The sequence below is a fragment of the Ovis aries genome, chromosome 5, assembly GCF_016772045.2.
Source record: "Ovis aries strain OAR_USU_Benz2616 breed Rambouillet chromosome 5, ARS-UI_Ramb_v3.0, whole genome shotgun sequence".
Lineage (NCBI taxonomy): Eukaryota > Metazoa > Chordata > Mammalia > Artiodactyla > Bovidae > Ovis > Ovis aries.
In genome coordinates this window covers 63406742-63428238 of record NC_056058.1, presented here as the reverse complement: position 1 = coordinate 63428238, position 21497 = coordinate 63406742, and the positions used below count along the sequence as shown (strand labels likewise).

At 44.9% G+C, this 21497-nt stretch overlaps 1 protein-coding gene and 1 long non-coding RNA gene across 3 annotated transcripts in view; one reads left to right on the top strand and one right to left on the bottom strand.

Annotated features, from left to right (window-relative positions):
* GALNT10 (polypeptide N-acetylgalactosaminyltransferase 10) overlaps nt 1-21497 on the bottom strand; it is a 229792-nt gene that overhangs the window by 70360 nt on the left and 137935 nt on the right. The window lies entirely within an intron of this gene.
* LOC114114900 (uncharacterized) lies at nt 3811-21210 on the top strand. The gene is made up of 2 exons (XR_003589469.3): nt 3811-3921; nt 18288-21210. It is a non-coding gene; the product is annotated as an uncharacterized LOC114114900 (long non-coding RNA).

The window sequence follows — 21497 nt, the reverse complement described above, 5'->3', positions numbered from 1 at the left end:
TGGGCTGCTCTCTTACACTACGCCCTCGTCCCTGCCAAAATATGCTCACTCGGCAGATTTTCTGGCATGAACTGAGCCAGTGCATCTCAAATTTAAGTAATGAACAGTCCCTTTTGAAAGAAAAATATTACAGAGGCCTCTCCCATAAACATACTCAAAGATTTATCTGAGAAATACTAACCAAGGAAACCAAGGTTTCTGACTTTCAGTGTGAGTTTTCATGGCAAAGAGAAGTATCCTTATAGTTGCCAAAATAATAGTTTAACTGATTAAAACTCAAAAGGAAAAAGGAAATGAAAACCTGCCCAACTCTTGGATCCACTGAACCCCTCCTTGAGAATCACTGATCTCAAGCACAGGGGGGCCCTTGGAAACCAAGGCCCTTGTGAGTTCACCCTCTGAAACTTCTCTTTATCTAGGATGCCTCCCGCCTGCCCCTTCTCCCCATGGGCCCCAGGGCTGAGAAACCACAGAGGTTTTCACTTGTGGGTCCTGGAGCTCTGGAGTTGAACCCAGGTTATCCTCCTACCTTTAAGGGGGAGAATACTTTATTGTCTTTAAAATATTGTAAAAATTATTTATAATTTTTAAAAGAAAAAATAATCATTTTCATGTCAAGCTCTTGGATAAAGCTGCCGTTGAAAAAAGTTTTCCATGGTAACTAGATCTGTGGTGGAGTGTAAATAGATAGTGTAAAGATGTTGAACTAGGATGCTGTATACTTAAAACATATAATTTTTAAAAAACATGTTTTACTACTGAAGGAAGAAAAAATTTGGAAAATCATAGATATAGGCCATACTCACCTCACAGAAGGTGAAACTGTGACCCAGGGAGGGGCAGGGCTTGCTGAGTGACTAGTGAGTTGGTGACAAGACTCGCTTCCCAATAGGCTGGGCTCCCTCCCTCGGGTCCAGCCCTGGACTTCTCTCCCAGGCCCTCTCCCCGCTCCACCCTGAACCCTACACTGTGCCTGCCTGCGGATCTCCCTGCTCTCCCCTAAAGTAGCATCAGATGATTCAAGTTTCACGGGTTCTGCACCTAGTTCCTCTCACGTGTAGATGGGAAGGCATAAGCTCAAGGGGCAGTCTGGACAATGCGGGAGTGTTTCGCCATCAAACCTTGGCATCAACCCAGAGATGTGTGTGGCTGTAGGCTCTCCAGCATATGCAAGAGAAAGGGTGGGCACACTCAGAAGGCTTTATAAATGCAGATGTCACCTTCTTAGCTGGAGATACCTTTATGATTCCTCTAGAAGATGCCATGGATTCAAGTTCAGAGTCCATTCCTACTCCAAACATCAGAACAGGGACTTCTCTGGGGGTCCACTGGCTAAGACTCTGCACTCCCTGGGTTTGACAGCTCATCAGGGAACTAGATCCCACGTGCTGCAGCTGAGAGTTCACATGTTACAACTAAAGATCCCGTGTGCTGCAACAGAGATGGAAGATTCCGCATGCCGCAACTAAGACCTGGAGCAGCCAAGTAAACAAGTAAATAAAAATAATTATTAAAGAATCTCTGTTTTTAAAACATCAGGACAGAGACTGTCAGGAAATGAAGACTCCCTAAGTTCTACAGCCGGATGTCGGAGGACAGCACTGGATCTGAGACTGGAGAAGGAGAGAGGGGCTGGGAGGCAGGGTGAACCCTGGGGTGGACCCAGTTCTAGGCCTGAGTGACTCTGCTTGAGGCCTTTATTTATCCTTTCTGGGCCTCCATTTCCTCGTCTCTAAAATGTGGCTACTTCTACGTAGCCAACATCACTGGATTACAATGAGCGTGGAAATGCAGGATGGTGTCTGGAGTTGGTGTGATGTGTTTGTCACTTATCCTCTGAATTTTAGGGACCTCACCTGCATGATGGGACCAAACAAGCTGATTCATGCTAGGTGAGGGTGGGGGGGGTGAGGGGGTCAGAGAGTCTCACTCAGAAAGAAAATTAGATTCTATAAAGCAATTATCCTTCAATAAAAAATAAATTAATTAATTAAAGAAAGAAAGAAAAGTCAGGATACCACCAAATCAACTCTTGGGACCAAACCAACTAACACTAGGCAGAGGAGTGAGGGGTCGGAGAGTCTTGCTTAGAATGAAGTCAGGATACTGCCAAATCCACTCTTGGACACACAATAACAGCTATTGCCTCAAACACATTGTTTTCAAGCAGGTGTTCACACAGCGGACAACATTTCTGAGCAGGCCCACCCCCAATGTACGTCTGCCCTTCAAATGCTCATTTCCCAGCTGGAGGGGCAGATGCCAGGCCCAGAACAGGAGGGAGCAGACACTAAGGGTCCACAGTGTAGGCTTGGCATGCAAGCTCCAGGGCCCTGGGGAGGAACCCCCCAGGCTGGGACATGAGAGAAGCCTCCTCAGAGGAGGGAGGACCTGATCATCTTGGACTTGGTGGGGGCGAGGGATTCCAGGAGGCAGGAAGGGAGTGATGAGGAGGAGAGAGGAGGAACCTGGGGGGTGTGGGATCAGACAGGCAGGCTGGGTTCTGGGTGTTGCTCTCCTGGCCACATTGGGTCTTGCCCTTTGAGAGGAGACATGTGACCTTGACCTGCAGCTCCCAGCCCTCCTCTGTCCCAACCCAGCCATACAGAGCGCCAGACAGACAGCATGTGCTCAGTACGTCTCAAAGGAGCGTCCTACATCCATCACGCACATGTCATGATTCAGCACGATATACAAACAGCATCACAACAACTCAACAATCTGGTTAGGGAAATGAGAATGAGATAAGGAAAAACAATGCCCGACTTATCAGATGGACTTGAGATGATAACACACATGACTGAGGACATTCATGAAGTGACAGGCCCACACGGATAGACCCGGGGTTGCGTGCGAGGCCCACACCCAGATAGCTCCCAGAGCTGTGATGCCACGTTTGTCCTCCCACCTAGGAAAGCGTGGTAGCAGCAAATGTACAAGTGCCAGAGACATAATGATATACTGGCCGCCTCCCCTCCCCTCCTCTCTCTCACTCTCTCTCCTGATTCCCCACCCCACCCACATCAGGTCACATGGAGACTTAGATGAAACACATAAATCACGGCGGGGAGTGGAATCTAGCTTTCTGAATGACTGCCAATGGGCTAGAAGTTAGTTTGAATCTGGCCCCATGGGAAACAGGAGATAACAGAGAGCCAGGCAGAAAAATTTACCCTTCTCTCTCTAGTTCGTGGACTACACTAGGATGTTGTTCCTTGTAACCCTGGGAGAACACCCCACCCCTGCCCCCCGCCCCCACCACTACTGGGAGAGCACACGGGCCCATGCTGGAGGTCACTGTGCAGTGGAACCCACAGCTGTAACAGCCTCTCCTTTTAATTCATTCCTCCTCTCCTTTTAACTCATTCCCCCCTTTTAATCTCACCCTCACTGCCTTGGGCTTACAATCCTTTAATCATAGCTCAGGTCCTGTTTTCTAGAGGACAGTGGGCTAAGTAAGGCAAATAATAACCGTACATTTGCTCTCACTTGTAAAATAAGAGAAAGTCATTCACTACACTGCTGTTTTAAAAGCGATCAGCAACAAAATGCATGCACACAGCTTAGCGCACATCCCAAGCCACGGTGTCCCAGGGCCAGAGAAGAGGATGCGAGGAGAGAGAGCGCACTGGTGGGTTTCGATTCAAAAACCTGTTAATTCCAAGTTTGACTCATATCTGTTAATTCCACAGACATTTCATGATGTTGCTATGCACCTGGCATTGGACAGTGTCCCATGACTCAGAGGTAACTAAGACACGTAGGGAGTAGGGGAGCTGCCATAAAAACCTGGGGTAGGCGTGGCATGCCAGCTGGGGGATTCAGGAGCTGGGCAGAGAGGAGGTATGGATCCTCCCTGTCCTGTCTGAGGACAGGACTGAGCTTGGTCCAGAAGGGTGAACAGTCTGCCACGGGGACAAGGTGAGTGTGGGAAGAAGTCGCTCTCACCTCTGCACCCCCACTACCTCCTGCCCATTCTCTCCTGGGAGCACAGACTTCTGCCTTTAGATCCCAGCCCCTCAGGGTAGGGACTGTGTCTTGTGGTTCATCAGGCTAACCCTAAAATCCCACCGGAAACCTGGTTGGCAGCAGGGGCCCAGCACAGACTGTGGAGCCATGGAAAGGCACAGATGGCCTGGCTCAGTAAGCACTCCCAAGAGATGCTGCTCACTCCAGCCTAGGGCCTCCACAGTCCCCTGCAGCCAAGTTCCCTCTGGGAAGTGGGTGGGGGGTTGGAAGTGAGAAAAGGCCTCTCAGCAACCCTGTTCCACTCCTCTGGGTGGGATGGCAAGTGCTTCCCCAGTGAGAACCTTGGCCTGGAATTTGGCTAATGATTAAGTTATATGTGGTGGGATATTTTTAAAGGGTTATTTTTATGCATTCCAATATACAGTAGGTACAAACAAACACTGTTTGATTCCACTTATACAAGGTACCTAGAAGAGTCAGATTCATAAAGTCACAAAATACAGTGGTAGGACTTCCCTGTGGTCCAGTGGTTAAGAATACGCCTGCCAGTGCAGAGAACATGGGTTCGGGCCCTGGCTGGGGAACCTAGATTCCACATGGGGACGGGGAATGGGGACTTAGTGTCTAATGGGGACAGAGTTTCAGTTTAGGAAGGTGAAAAATTTGGGAGACGGATGATGGTGAGAGTTAACACAACAATGTGAATGTACTTAGTGCCACTGAACTGCACACTTAAATATGGTTAAAATAGTACGTTTTATAGTATGTGACTTTTATCACAATATTACAACATTTTTCTAAAGGGTGACTTTTCGTGGTGGTGGGTGTCACAGTTGTCCCTTCCTTACTCTTAACCACTGCTTCACTCTCTCTGCCACCACCACCACTCCTCCCCGCTAACAAAACAAAACCCCAAACACCACGGCCTCCTGCCCCTGGAGATGGAAACCATAACCAACCCCAGAAAACAAAAATAAGGACAGCAAACCCAAGCTCCTGTTACAAATAATCCTTTTGGAAGGACAACTGCTGAGTGAGCATCCACAGCCCTCACCACTCCCCAGAGCTAAAACCAGGCCTGGGTTCAGGGATGGGGCAGGTAGCAGAGAGGAGGTGGTAGGTCAGAGACAGTGAGGGTCCCGGGATCCAAGCATCACTTTCATAGGACACAGTGCCTACAACAAAGGAAAATTTCATTCTCTTAAAAAAGTTTACAGTTTTGCCTTCCTGAGCTGGGGGCCCTGTGAAGTTTCCTCCCTGCTATATACAGCTATGTCCTGACATAAATCTTTGGTGTAAGCAAAGGCTTCTTCAGCCCCCAAAATGTGAACAAAACTTCTGAAGGAGCTGCTATGGAAGTCTGCCTCCCCACCCCTTTTTTGATATGGACCATTTTTTAAAGTCTTTATTGAATTTGTTGCAACAGTGTTTCTGTTTTACGTTTTGTTTTTTTTGGATACAAGGCAGGCGGGATCTTAGCCCCTTAACCAGGGATGGAACCTACACCCCCTGCATTGGAAGGTGACGCCCTAACCACTAGACCACCAGGGAAACCTGGAAGTCTGGCCCCTCGACATAGCCAGAAAATCACGAGAGCGCAGCTGTGGCTTGGTGGCAGCAGTGACGTGTTTAGGCACTTGGCAGGGCTCAGAGCTCTCCATCACTGCACCTAGTGGTCAACCCATCATTCACACTCTTGCTGGTGTCTCTGCCATTCAACCTGGGTTTCACCCAGTGAACACCAGCCACTGACAAGCCTTCCTAGCATTAAGTACCACTGAACAGGGATCTGCATGAACAGCTGTGTAACTGGCATACTGAAAACAATGGCACGTGTCAGTGACAGGTCCAAGGCCAGTTCCATTCTGCTGCCTGAATGACAGACAAGGCTCTCAGGGCGGGCAGTGTCATGGCAAAAACCAGTGGTGAGGAGCAGCAGCCTGCCCAGCCCCAGGAAGCCCCCAGCTCTACACTGACAAGCAGTGTGATGTTGGGCAAGTCACTTCCCTTCTGCCAGCCTCAGGGTTTGCACGTGAGAAACGCAGATCCGTCTAGCCCACCTCATAGCGTTGTTCTGAAAAATTATTGTGATGTGAGTGTAAACCACCTACACTGAGTATGGCACATAGTAAGCACTCAATCTAAAGCCAGGCTTCTCGGGTAAAAACCCCTACAGAGGGGACTTTGTGTCCACATGGAGAGGGGCTGTCAGTACTCAGAGCTGTTCCCACCAGAGCTGCTGGGCGGGGTGCAGGGTGCTTAAGAGTGGTCTGAGGACTTCCCTGGTGGTCCAGTACTTAAGAATGCACCCGCCAACACAGGGGACATGAGTTCAATCCCTGGTCTGGGAAGATCCCACATTCCTTGGGGCAACTAGACTTGCTACTCTAGAGCCCGTGCTCTGCAGCTGGAGAATCCACCACAATGAGAAGCCTGAGCATCGCAACTAAGGGTAATCCCCACTCGCTGCAATTAGAGAAAGTCTTCAAGCAGCAGTGAAGACCCAGTGCAGCCAAAAATAAATTAATTGACTAAAAAAAAAAAAAAAGAGTGATCTGAGCCCAGAGCTGCAAAGTAAGCCTTCCCGCTTGAGCCCTGCCAGGTAGGGGCGCTGGGTGCAGAGTCAGGCAAAGAATGGCCAGTATCAGGTATCTGCTACATATTACATAGTAGGTGTTTTATAAATGTTCTCCAAATGAATCAATGGGCTTTGGAATCATAAAACTGCCTCTGTAACCTTGTGCATGGCATTTACCCTCTCTGAGTCTGCACAGCATTCCTATAAAGTGCTAATAACATCTTTCCAGGGTTGCTGTGAAGTTACTGCAGTTCTGTAAGTAAAATACCTAACATAATATAAGTGTTCAATACATGGGAACTACTAGATTGCACTGTGAAGTAGGAGTAGAAACCAGAAAATAAACAAGCCATAACTGAAGGGAAAACTATTCTGTTTAGGTATGTAACCTTGGACAAGTCACCTTACTTTAATAAGCCTCAGGTGACTCACTTATAAAATGGAAGCAGTCAGACCTTAACCCAGAGGCTTGCTGTGAGGATCAGGCCAGCTCCCCAAAGTGGAAACTTTATAAACTCTCAAGTGGTGAACAGATGCTGATGGCTGAGCAGAGACAAGAAGGACCATGAATCAAAGTGCCCAACTCAAAGGATGCCAGGGCAAGGCATACAGACCTCAAATCATGGGTACAATGGCCTTTCTTATTTATGTTTACCTAAAGGAACTCAGCCCTGAATATTCATTGGAAGGACTGATGCTGAAGCTGAAACTCCAATACTTTGGCCACTTGATGCGAAGAACTGACTCATTAGAAAAGACCCTGATGCCAGCATTTTGTGCAAGGGCAAGATTGAAGGCAGGAGGAGAAGGGGATGACAGAGGATGAGACGGTTGGACGGCATCACCAATTCAATGGACAAGAGTTTGAGCAAACTTCGGGAGTTAGTGATAGACAGGGAAGCCTGGCGGGCTGCAATCTGTGGGGTCGCAAAGAGTTGGACATGACTGAGTGACTGAACTGAAGCAGGATACTTTTCCTGATTACAAAAATATTGCCCTGGAGACAATTTGGAGAACACACGGAAGTACAGAGAAAAACACAGAAATCTCCTGTGATGCCTTCATCTAGAAATAACCACAGGTGGTGTGCTGCGTTTCAGTGTTGTATGGCCACAGATGAGCTAAGCGTGAAAGCACACAGGCAGCATACTAGAGTGGTCCAAGGGCAGACCCCAAGGTCAGCTTCTAAGTTCAAACTCCAGGCCCACCTTTCTCAGATGTGTGACTGCAGAGAAGATTCCTCGCTTCTTTCAGCCTGTTTCTTCATACATAAAATATGGATAATATTAACATTACTTTCTTTGTAGAATAGTTAAATAAGAGGATTAAATAAGATAATGCAAGTTAAATAGCATGGTGTTTATCACATTCTAAGAACTCAATAAATATAGTTATTATTATTATTGTTACACATACATGCTCACATAACTTTTATTTTAAAAAATGAATCTTTTTGTGACAATCATGTCATCAAATTTTCTTCTATAATGGTAGTTCTCCAGGTGACTCAGGGTCAGCAGGATAAGTGTTCCTCAGAAACTTGCTAGAAATACAAATTCTCAGCTAGGTCTTGGCCGACTGAATCAGAAACTCTTTTAAGGGTGAGGTCCAGCCGATGAGGTTTCAACAACCTCTCCTGGTGATTCTGACGCTCATTCCAATTTGAGAACCACTGATTTCAGTGGCTTCACAGCATTTTCTTCCATGATTTATTTAATCAGTCACCTCTTTTCAGACATGTAGGCTATTTGCCAGTGGGGTGCTTGAGTGGGCTGTGCAGACTCATGAGAGGCAACTGTGAGTGTTCTCAACTCTGTTATTTTGGTAGTTTGAAATAAGCCACAGAGGAAGTTTTACAGCACAGAAATCAGCATATGCTACAAATGAGGGCTCCCCATGTTCACCCCAGCTGGTTGTAACCTTTTTCCAGCACACTGTTGGCTATTTCCATACAGTTTTGCTATATAAACAACACTGCTGTGAACATACACATGACCATACATCTACTTGCACATCTTTGATTGTTTCCTGAGAACAACTTCTAGAGATGGGACCGCTATATCAAAGGGTATTTTTAAGGAGCTTTGATATATACTGTCAATGCTCCCACCAGCAGAGAGGAGTAAACTGATTTCCCTGCATGGGTCACAGAGGACTTCTGAGCTACAGACTGTGGACCAGGATCCTGCACAGGCCCTGGCCATGCTGAAGTGAAGAGTATTAGTCGCTCAGTCCTGTTTGACTCTTTACAACTCCATGGACTGTAGCCCATCCTCCATCCATGGGATTCCCCAGGCAAGAATACTAGAATGGGTAGCCATTTCCTTCTCCAGGGGATCCTCCCGACCCAGGGGTTGAACCCACATCTCTTGCATTGCAGGCAGGTTCTTTACTGCCTGAGCCACCAGGGAAGTCCAAGAATAGGGCAAATCCTGACCTTTTGTACAAAGCTCTGCATCCTGCTCCCCCTCCCCTCCCCAATCTCCTGCTCTGCGGTGGTGAACGTTGACTCTCCTCTACACTTGGCCATCTAGAGGCACCATCTGATAGAATTCTCTGCTGCTGTTCTGTGTGCTGCCCTATATAGCAGCCACTAGTCACATGAGGCTACTGAACACTTGAAATACGACTCGTGTGACCGAGGAACTGAATTTTTTACTTTTATTGAATTTTAATTAACTTAAATATGAATAGTCACATGTGTCTAGCGGCTACTGTATTAGCACAAAAATCCCATGGATGGAGGAGCCTGGTAGGCTGCAGTCCATAGGGTCGCGAACAGTGGGACATGACTCAGCGACTTCACTTTCACTTTTCAGTTTCATGCACTGGAGAAGGAAATGGCGGCCCACTCCAGTGTTCTTGCCTGGAGAATCCCAGGGACAAGGGGAGCCTGGTGGGCTGCCGTCTATGGGGTCGCACAGAGTCAGACACGACTGAAGCGACTTAGCAGCAGCAGCAGCAGGGATTCAGGAAGGACTGTGGCTTATGGTTCTTGTCTAATTTGACAATCATGGTGACCTGAGATCCTGCATTATCTGCACCAGACCTGATTTCACACACTCTGTTCCCACTGACCCATAAACACTGACATACTGGAATTTTTAAAATGTCTGAAGTTCTGATATTTCAGAATTTAAATTACAATCTTATTATCTCCTTAAAAAAATAATTGTAATATATAGTGGAACTATATGTAACTTTGTTCTGTATTTTCCAAGTCTCTTGTAAATGTTTTATCATACTGTCATAATTTAAAAAAAAAAATAAGGAAGAAAGGAAAAAACAAAGGATGAGCCCTCAAGAAAACAATTACAATCTTGCAGACTGCATTTCCTACATGGAACCCTTTGTCGGATTATGCCCCAGTGGGGACTGGGAAATACTGAGCTCCTGACTCAGCAGAGAAGCACAGAGGTTGTTCACTCAGAGGGCAATCTCCTCATAATCACTACTATCAATCTGTTGCTGAGAGACCATCTTGCCTCTGTGCTTTGGCTTATGAAGTTCCCTCCGACCAGGGTATCTCCTTCATTAGGCAATGACACCTCCTCTAGGAAGCCCTCCCTGATTACTCCCATTTAGAATTAAATATGAATTTAAGTGGCCCTCTCTGAGGCCACTAAACATGGAGCCCATGGATCATGTCTTAGGTGAGAGCCTTGAGTCACTCCCACCTAGGACCTATTTAACCCCCATTTTAGATAACATTCTAGTAACTTTAATAACTTGATTTTTTTATTCCAAAGCTGATTTGAGACAGCACATTAAAAGGGGAAAAGACTCCTAGGGACAGACACAGTGGAGATGACAAGAAGTAAACATCATCTAAGAGTCATACAGCAATGGAGAAGACTTAGAAAAAAATATAAATACCAAACCTGGGTTTCTGAAAACAGAGCCATAGGGTCATTTGGTGCAAGGGCAAATACTTCTCCAGACCTCAGCTGTTCTTCAGGGTAATGCTGTATCTAATAGCTGATACTCATTAAGACAACTATCAGGCATCAAATCCTAACTAAACTCTCTGGAAGGGGTGAAAAAAGTCATTCTAAAATTCTAGGATTTAAAGCTTGCCAGGATGTGAGAAGTCATCCATACTTTATAGATGCAGACACTGAAGCCCAAAGAGATGATGTAATTTGCTCAAGGTCACAAAGCTATTTACTGGCAGGACTGGAACCAAGGCTGGTCTATTTGTTCCATATCAATACCTGGAAAAGTCACTTGATGAACTTTTTACTCTATAATGCCACTGAATTGATGAGACATTTAGGGAGGAAAAAATCTTCTCCACCCACCCCCACAAGAAGGTATTTTCTTTGTTACTGATGATTAACACTGGGAAAGACCACCTCTCTTATGGAAACAGGTGTCAAAAAAGAGAATAAGATGGGAGTTGGCATTTATATCTTTATGATGAACATGGTGTGAATAGCATGATTGGGGGTGATATAATATTTGAAAGGCATTCTCTAATTGGGGTGGTTAATATCCAAACTGGTATCATACATGGGCAACGTGATCAAAGACTAATGAAAATGGAATCCCTCAAACACATGGCTGTCCATCAAGATGCAAATGACAGAAGAGAAATAAACCACTAGATGATACACAAGTGATTTTAATGTTCCGTGCATTACCAGACATTTATTTTGGGGCTTGAGACGTGGAGGAAGAATAATAGGGTTGATCTAAGGCAGTTATAAACCACCACTCTTAAATATATATCTTCTTGCTCTATGCAGGAGCAGGTATTCAGAACAAGGTGGTTCATACACACAGACAGCTCTTTAAATGATACCTTGCAATTACATTACAGCCTTGCAGCAGATAATAAACCTTCAATGTCTTGAATAATTTAAAACTTTCCAGCGGCATGAAGGTTGAACGGAAAGAAAATCACACTTTGCTTTAGAGGGGGAAAATTCCTCAGCAAATCAAATGTGGGAATTAAGGCAGAAAAATGTCCAGTTTCTCATTCAATTTCCTTATAGGTGGATATTCCATCCCAGGTCAACCTGCCCCCTGATTTTCAAAGTCAGGGAGTCTAGAGTGAATGAATCTGTAAGTAAAATAGGAAAATACATAGCATGAAATCCTTCCATGTTATTCCTACCATCACAGAGGTGATAACACATAATAATATAGTACTCTGGATCCAAATGTACCTGAGTTTGGACCCTGACCCTGCCGCTTGCTTGCTGTGTGAACTGAATTTGTCTAATCCTCAGTTTTATCATCTGTAATATCACCTCAATAATGCTAGTTTCCTAGGACTCAGCGAGATCATGAATTAGCACTTTCTGGTGTATATGAAATGTCAATAAACACTGGATTTATTACTATTTTAAAACATTATTATTAATACTAATAATGACAGTTTAAGTTTTAGGGCCCTTAAGCTGCAGATACAAAGGAGATGAAAGAAAAGAAGCAACAGATGAACACAGAGAGTTTCATAATCAAGAGATGTTACGGCATCCAGGTTAATGATCATGGTATGGTTAACCCACAGTTATCCTGAGCCGGTCTGTGTTCCAAGCGCTCTGTGGGCAACATCTCAATTACCTCCCAACTCTTTAAGAAAGTAGCCCAGTTTTACTCAGTGAGGCACAGAGAGGTTAAGTACTAGTTCAATGTCATCCTACCTACTGTCTGACTCTTAACCTAGGGTGTTTAGAACCCAAAGATTCAAAGCCCAAACAATTTAAAATTTTGCATCTAGTTTTTAAAAAATATAATTTGCATATGCATAATTTTATGGTATATCTGCAGAGAGGTTGTTGGTCATAAACTGATTCCTGCTACTGCCAAGGTGGGCTTGTGTAATTAAGCTAGCTATAGATACTGGCGAGCATCCAAAGAAATTGTCATAAGGCAAAATGCCTTTGTTAGATGACTAGAACTGTTGTTCAGCCCTGTTGAAAGACTGTAGTATATATACTGTGTTAGCAATTAGCAAAATGTTAAAATGGGGGTGGATACTTGGCTGTACTGGTGGGATCTGACTGTGTGCCTGACTTCTGGAGGTGCCAGACAGCCGTGGGGGCTGTTGTCAGGCCAGCAACAGGTGCTCCCACACTGGGAGCAGCACTTAGTCATGAACTAGTCACCTGACCACAGTGCCTGGTGTGCCTCCCTTTCTCAGATCTAGAATGCACAGGCTGGGTGAAGATTCCCAAAATCAGGGCAGGAATTCCCTGAACTCTGCAGTCATGCTGCCTGGGATCATGAGGCTGTCTTCCATCAGTGGAAAGACTGGATTTTTTCCAGGTTTAACAATAGACTCTGTGTGTGTGTGTGTGTGTGTGTGTGTGTGCACGCGCACATGTGTGTGTAACTTGCAGAGCCTGAACTCGAGGTTTTACACGTGGAGAGCTCGCTGAGAGGATCTGTGGGAGTGTGGAAGAAATATTTTAAAATAAAGGTTGAAATGTGAATAGAACTGGAGTGTCTGTTCTTAAATTTACTCTACATCATTTTTTAGGAATTTATTTTGCAGTGGAAGGAACCTGGGGGTAGAGATGCGCACAGGGTCTTCAGAAACCTGGAGGGACTCATGGGAAGGTCAGGGCAGAGGCAGACCCCACTGATGGGTGTGGTGAGGAGGATGAATGTAATTCAACATGATGAAACTTTTGTGAGAGCTGTCTAGTTAACTGGGACACAGCAGGACGGAGGTGGCACAGGGGCACAGAGGTGCCCCTCAGAACTGCCGACCAGGCCTTAGAGGCCACTGCAGCCAACATAAGGAAGTGAGGACCCTGGGCTGAAAGAACGAAAATCCGGATGTCTTGATTTGAGACTCTCTGTATGCAAAGCCATGAAAGTGGTTATGAGTGAGCTCCTATGGAGGAAGAGCTTTTGGGGGCAAACTGTCCACTGCTGAGATCTAACTGTCCCAGAAAAGGCCAAAATCTATGTGCTGGAAAGCAGGGCTTTTGCCAGGTACCCCCAAACTAGAGATGCTGGTTAGGACGGCCACGGAAAAGGCAGGGAGTTTCTTTTTTTTTTTTTTTTTTGGCAGGGAGTTTCTGACTGAGGACCCGAGGCAGGGACACAAGCACATTCTCACATCAGAACACATTTTATTGGACATTTCTCAAGGAATTTATTCCATGCCTGGTGAATTTAGAGTTATGGGCTTGGTTGGGGCCTCAAACAGGTGATTATGGTAATTTAGAGAGAAAGTACCAAGCCATTTCTGTCACAAAGCCATTCCAGCTTGAAAATAATAGTGCATCCTTGTATTTATAGACTGCTGAAGGCTTTCCAAAGTGCTCTCCCATCTATTATCTCATTTGGTCCTTACAACAGGCTAGAAACATAGCTTGTGGCTCTGCTGCAGGGCTTTGAACAACTGTCTCTTCTCTGGGCTTCAGTTTCCCCAGGGTGGTCCCTGGACCTCCTGGATCAGAATCCCCAGAGAGCTGGATATGAGGCACATTCATTCCAGGCTCCACCCAGACCAGGAACCTGGACTCTCTCACTGGGGCAGGGCCCTGGAATCTTCATGCTAAACCTACTTTCCAGGTGATCCTTAGGTGCACCAAAATTTGAGAACCCCTGCTCTAATATCTCCTAACTCCTCAGCAGTGAGATCCTGCCATCTGAAACACACCTACTCAGCAACTAACAAAATCCTGAAAAAGTATAAAATTCTGATGAGTGGGGAGAAAACAGTCTGGTATTGGCTGAGTGCATGTGATCACGCAGATAATAACAACCTCTCAAGGATATAATTAGTGCCCTCAAAATTGGAATATGACTGTTTAATAATTTAAGTGAGATCATCAGGATTAATGCACAGCAGTTGAAATTAAATGTGGGACCATAAATCCCCAGAGACCTGTTACAGTGAGGCAATTGTTTATGAACGGCATCCTGAAAAACAGGGGTCTGACTGAGGCTGAAGGCATTTCACTTGGCCCCTCCCATAAGGGCCGTGACTTTTCTGCACTTACGGCAATCCAGGGTCGACATTCAAAGGTGCCACCATCCAACTGCGTCATAAAGGATGTATTTGTGATCCACAGTCTTCTGTTCCTATATTCCAGTGTTTTCCAAACCTGAGCAGCATTTCAACTCTATCAAAATAATCTGAGGTGCCTGTTAAGAATGCAGGTTATACTAGTGGAGAACAGTGTGGAGATTCCTTAAAAAATTGCAAATAGAACTCCCTTATGACCCAGCAATCCCACTTCTGGGCATACACACCGAGGAAACCAGAATTGAAAGAGACACATGTACCCCAATGTTCATCGCAGCACTGTTTATAATAGCCAGGACATGGAAGCAACCTAGATGTCCATCAGCAGATGAATGGATAAGAAAGCTGTGGTACATATACACAATGGAGTATTACTCAGCCGTTAAAAAGAATTCATTTGAATCAGTTCTGATGAGATGGATGAAACTGGAGCCAATTATACAGAGTGAAGTAAGCCAGAAAGAAAAACACCAATACAGTATACTAACACATATATATGGAATTTAGGAAGATGGCAATGACGACCCTGTATGCAAGACAGGAAAAGAGACACAGATGCGTATAACGGACTTTTGGACTCAGAGGGAGAGGGAGAGGGTGGGATGATTTGGGAGAATGGGAATTCTAACATGTATACTATCATGTAAGAATTGAATCACCAGTCCATGTCTGACGTAGGGTGCAGCATGTTTGGGGCTGATGCATGGGGATGACCCAGAGAGATGTTGTGGGGAGGGAGGTGGGAGGGAGGGTCATGTTTGGGAACGCATGTAAGAATTAAAGATTTTAAAATTTAAAAAAAAAAAGAATGCAGGTTAGGGGACTTCCATGGTGGTCCAGTGGTTAAGAGTTTGCCTTCCAAAGCAGGGGACACAAGTTTGATTCCAGGTCGGGGAACTAAGATCCCACAGACCGAGGGGCAACTAAGCCCACACACAATGCACAACTGCTGAGCCTGAGTACTGCAACTAAGACCTAATGCAGCCATAAATAAATAAATAAGTATTTTTTAAAATAATGCAGATTATTGGGCCCACCCCAGAACCACAGAATCAGGATCTCTGCTTGTGGGCCCTGGTAAATTGTGTTTTAACAAGCTCCTCGGTTGGTGCTGAAAGGGATAAGAGTTAAGAAGCCTTACTTGAACCTAGCTGGAACCAGAGACCATGGGGGACACACTCCAGGTGTGGGCTACCTGCCTTTGAGGTCACTTGCCTCCTTGGCCACCAGGCTGGAGAGTTCTCAGGGCTCTTTCTTTCTGTGGCAACCAGTATCCTCCTGGAAGTCTTTCTGGCACTTTCTAGCTCTTTAGGCTCTTTCACATTCTGATTTCATCTAATCTCTACAGGGAGACTCTGAGGTGGATGGGGGTAGCTGAGTGCTCATCGTCTTTGTTTCAGAGAACAGCGATGGTAACTCCCACCACCACAAAGGCATCACTACTAACAAGGACCATTACTGACCACCGACCATGCGCTGGTCCCTGCATTATCTCACTTAATCCTCACCTGACCCATGAAAGGTGGGGAGGGTGGTAGTTACAGCTTTGGGGCTGGGAGTGATGGAAACCCAGGCCCAGCTTGTTCACATAAGAAGACAGTGTTCTGGCTCACAGGAGGGAAAAGGACAGGGGTGGAATGGGGCTCCACAGCCCGGCACCCTGGGTGAATCACTGTGGCCATGGGGATGGGCCAGCACTGGCCAGGTGGATCAGAGCCCTCATCACGGCTGGGTGGTGTTACTGACTGGCTGTCCCTTCAGGATCACAAGGAATGAATGGTAGGCAAGGAGTAGTCCACCAAACTGACTACACCCCTGCCTTCCTTCAGCTCGAAAGGCCGGAAAGACAGGGTCTGTGTCTACAGCAGAGAATACCGAGAGTCAACTCTGCTCAGGAGGAAGGCCTATTTACAGGTCATCTTCATTCACTCATGAGCTAAAGTACCACTTCTTCCGTCATAAGGCAGCAGAAACATATTTTGTGGGAAAGGTCAGGGCTGGTCTTTCCTCTCGCCTAGTTAAAACACATCTGGATGCTGTGGAGGTTTCTGGGAAGGTAACTGAAAGTTTGAGTTTTCCATTAGCAGAGACTGGAGTGCAGCTATTATTTAGAATATTCTAGACCATATATTATGACAGCACACGGGCAAAACAATTAAAAGTTTCTGAGAAGACTGGGCAGAAAACAACCTTATAATTCCACCTGTTTTCATCCTCACTACATATTATTAGCAGTGCCCAATAAATTCCATCCATTAACAGACACAACAACAGAGGACTCCAATAGGCAGTAGGAGTTATTAGTTGTTTTGAGATTCCTGGCTGCTCATAAACAATGTGGGCATCTCTGAAGAGGTCTGCATTTACAAAGCAAACAAATAAAATTATTTCTTTTTATCATTCCGGGAGGAGCAAGTAGTTTGGTCTTTCATCGAAAGAACATGAGTGTATACGAGGATCCCAAAGGTTGAAAAAGGCAGTCTGCATCTGTTAATACTTTACAGGAATCAACATCCCTAAATAGCACAAGAGGAAAGAATGTTACTACGGTCTTCCTATGCCTATTTCTTTATTCTATACAATGATGCGAAAATTACATTTTCATGAGATTCTTCTATCTGAGATAGGAAAGCAGGAGAATAAAAAAAGAAAAGAGAGAAATGAAGCCTTCAATGCCCACAAACACGATATTGATTGACAGTGCTGCAATCATCTTTTAATTTTTGGAATAAATAAGAGACATATAAATGTGTGGATCTGGCCTTCCTGATCTTCAGAACTGTCAAGCATTGCCTATTTTGGGCTATGAAAATTGGTAACATTTTAAGCCTCCGGTGTTTACAGATCTGAAGGTGCCTCTGGATTCAAATCAAACCAAAATTGGCTCTGGAGCTGTGACTGCCTGATAAAGACGTGACTGAACCTTTGGGGCTGTAAGTTCTGCAAGGAAGTTGGGAAGAAATGCTTTAAGTATCTTTTGGCAACGAGTCTATTTCACTGCTGGTCACGGGTCTGGTTGGGCAGCAGGTTAGAGTTAATGCTAACTTTTTGCCTGATTTGCTTCATTAACCTGCTCAGTTCAGTTCAGTCGCTTAGTCGTGTCCGACTCTTTGCGACCCCATGAACCACAGCATGCCAGGCCTCCCTGTCCATCACCAACTGCCGGAGTCTACCCAAACCCATGTCCATTGAGTTGGTGATGCCATCCAACCATCTTGTCCTCTGTCGTCCCCTTCTCCTCCTGCCCTCAATCTTTCCCAGCATCAGGGTCTTTTCCAATGAGTCAGCTCTTCACATCAGGTGGCCAAAGTATTGGAGTTTCAGCTTCAACATCAGTCCTTCCAATGAACACCCAGGACTGATCTCCTTTAGGATGGACTGGTTGGATCTCCTTGCAGTCCAAGGGACTCTCAAGAGTCCAGAATCAATATTATTTAGAGGAGCTGGCTAAAATTTACGGAGCCAAGCAGGACGCTATGGGCCTTCCCAGGACAGACCCCCTCCACCCCACCATGTCCTCCACCTGCCTCTTATTCGTAGAAATGTTACGGTCTCCTACGCTTCCCAAGTCCCAAAAGGCTGGCTCAGGAGTTAATGATTAGGATTTATGAAGATGTAGAAAGTAAGAATACTTGCTGGGCCAAGAAACTGATGACACTTTAGACTATAAACCAACCACAGAGTCACTGAACTCCCAGTTCCCCGAAAGATAAACACCTGACACTCATTTCTAAGTTGTTTTTACAGGAGACAGGTCCCCACCAGAAAACTGCTGACTGCAAGCGCAACCAGATCGGTTGAAACCAGAAGAGGGGTGATGCTTGAAGCTCCATCTTGATGCCAACCCATCTGAGAATTGTGCATGAGCTGACCAAGAGCTGACTGTGTACCTGCAGTTCCCTCCCTCGCACTGCCTTCAAAACTTTTATCTCATAACTATCAACTTGAAGGTAGTCTTAGGACATTAGTCTATCACCTTCTCAGGTTGCTGGCCTCCTAAATAAAGCAATTTTTCTTTTTCTACCAGCACTTGTCTCCTGCGTATTGACCTTTTGAGTAGCAAGCAGAGGAACTAGAGCTGCATATCAGACCTGTCCAGTTACATTTATTGTGAATGAAAATAGCAGAACATGCTTCTTAGATATATGAATGTGTATCAAATGTCATGACTCAGCACTTCATATCTTTACCAAGAAGATGTTGATTTTAGCTAAAAGTTGTTTTATTTAGGGGGTGGGATATGGAGAGGAGGTGAATTCCTTGTACTTGGATTTAAATTTTCTACTAAAGCTGAATTTTCCCATTAGGCAAACAACTGTTGGCTTCTAAGAGGCTCCCAATGAAATTAGGTATACTATGTTTAAATTGCTTACTACAGTGTCTGGCACAGCGGGGTGCTGTTCAGGTGTAAGCAGCATCGTTACTATTGATGCTATTGCTTCTTCCCCTTTATAACGCAGACAAGCCCAGCCCTTTCAGCCCCCAACTTACTGAGCTGAAAGAAGTTGACAGGAAAAGGACTTGGTTGGTTTGCACTTGATCAAGTTAGGTACTAAGGAACCTCTTACTTTTATTTCAGCCTCAAATCTTATCTCCCTTTAGACTCTGAGCAAATAACAATTCATGTCAGACCTAAGCTGGCAGAGAGGCCCAGAAGCTTTCTGATGACAGAAGTGGGCAGCTCTGTGGCTCTCTGTTTGGAGATCTTATTCCAAGGACTTCCAGTCACCTACTTCGTTGGGTTTTGCTTCTCCCCCATTACGTTTTTAAGGGAACACCAAAACAGTGGAAAAGGTTAGACATTAATCCTCACAAGAGAATCAGAAGAATATCAGCAATTTTGCACAGTTCTGCTGAGGCTACTTTTTAAAATGTAGAAGGTCTGCCCACCTCAATAGAAGCATCACCTTTCTGAAAATATAACACAGCTATTTTCCACTACAGGAACCATTCTTTACCAAACATCAGAGCTTTTGATGTTTCAGAGGCAAGCGAAGCTATTTATTTGATTTTTTTTTTTTTTGCTATCCCAGTAAATCATTTATACAGTGCTTGATTCATAAAATCCTGTGTATTTTTTTTAAGATGCCATAAACATATCCCATAAACATATCAACTCCTGCATGCTGTCTTCTTGCCAGATAGCCACCAAAAGATTTATAGATTTCCCTCATTATAAAATAATTGATATTCTCTAACAGCTTTAATCTTCTTAGCAGTTTTCTCCTTTGCAGTCTGGGAGAGAAGCATTCAAGATGTTATATGAAAGGAGAAGAGGATAAAAAACCTGTGGATTTTCTTCGTGGTAAGACACCCTTGAGACTGATACATGAGAAGTGTGGTTCTAAAGGTTATAGAGTCCGTTGTGGGAAAGATGCATACCTCCTATGAAATGGGATGATTAACCAGCAGTGTCCTCCAAGGGAAGGTAAGCAGTCTAGGGTACCTCCTACCAATCTCTCAAAGCCTCAGTTTTGTCATCTGTAAGATGGAACTGCTTCCCAATATTTCACTTCTAGGGTGGCTAGGAGAGGGGACATGGGGCAGGCCAAAGTATGAACTCTTAGGCTGCCCACACATCCTGTGAATTTATGCTATCCCCCGTGGCACCAGCTGCCCTGCCAGGGAGGCCTGCGGCTCCTTGCAGCTCAGCTGTCCCTGCATCAGTCAGCTCATGAGGAGCATGGTGGAGACGGATCCATGTGTGCCCTCTGGATCAGCTTCTCCCAACAGTATACCTGGTATTCTGGGGTTATGTGAACCCTGTCTCTATCTCAGAACTGACTCAGAGGAGGAGAGATGTGATAGTCATTCTATAATGAAAATGGGAAATGACTATAGAAAATTGAGTGGAAGAAACCTGGATACAAAGTGAAACAAGATTGTATGTCCACTGCATAAAGCGTGATGTAAAGGAACTGAATGTATTTTCACATTGTGGATTATTGTCTAGCTAGTAGAAAACAGATGAGTTAGCACTATAGCTGTTGGCATGAGGGATATCTGTGATACATTAATGGGGGCAAAAAGAAGAGCAATGTGTATAGTTTGATCCTATTAAAAGGGGAAGAAAAGAAACCGGTGAAGATTAGGGCAAAATTTCTAGAATCAGAATGCATGGTTTTAAAAAAAAAATTTTTAACTTCTTCCTTTTTCTTTAGATCCTATTTTTAAAATTTTAACTTATTATTTTATAGTGGAGTATAGCCACTCAACAATGTGGAGACAGTTTCAGGTGGACTCTTCCTCCCAGGATACATGGTTGTAAACCAAAGCTCTGCCTCATTGATCTAAGCAGACTGGCCATTTACTTAACCTCTCTGTACCTCAATTTTCTCATCTGCAAAATGGGGATAAAATATTACCCATTTTAAGTAGAAAAAGGAGGTTTAAGATCATGGAGGCCAGCAGCTTTCTCACTGCGAATGACAGAAGCCACGCGGGTGCTGAGGTGGTGAGTGGGTGAATGCACTGAGCACAAACGCTCAATAAATATTTGTTTTCGTTACTACGTGTCAGTATCATGAAGCAGAGTGGTCCAGAAGGATGCACACACTTACTGACATGGGTTACTTCAGTTGGGCTGCAAGAAGGTGGGGTGGGGGTGTTGGGAGCGTATGAAAAAGAAAATGGAACTGAACAGACACTGGGAACCAAAGAAGACATTCAGGAGGGGGGCTCAGGATTGGGAACTCATGTACACCCGTGGCGGATTCATGTCAATGTATGGCAAAGCCAATACAGTATTGTAAAGTAAAATAAAGTAAAAATAAAAATTAAAAAAAAAAAAACGAAGACATTCAGATGACAGATTATATGTTCAATAGCAAGTGTCACAAGGAAGTGCAGATCTAAACAGTAAGAAACCATTACACACCTGTGAGAATGGCAACAATGCAACCCACTGACAAAACCAAACGTGCACAAGGATGTGGGGCAACAAGAACTCACCCTCAC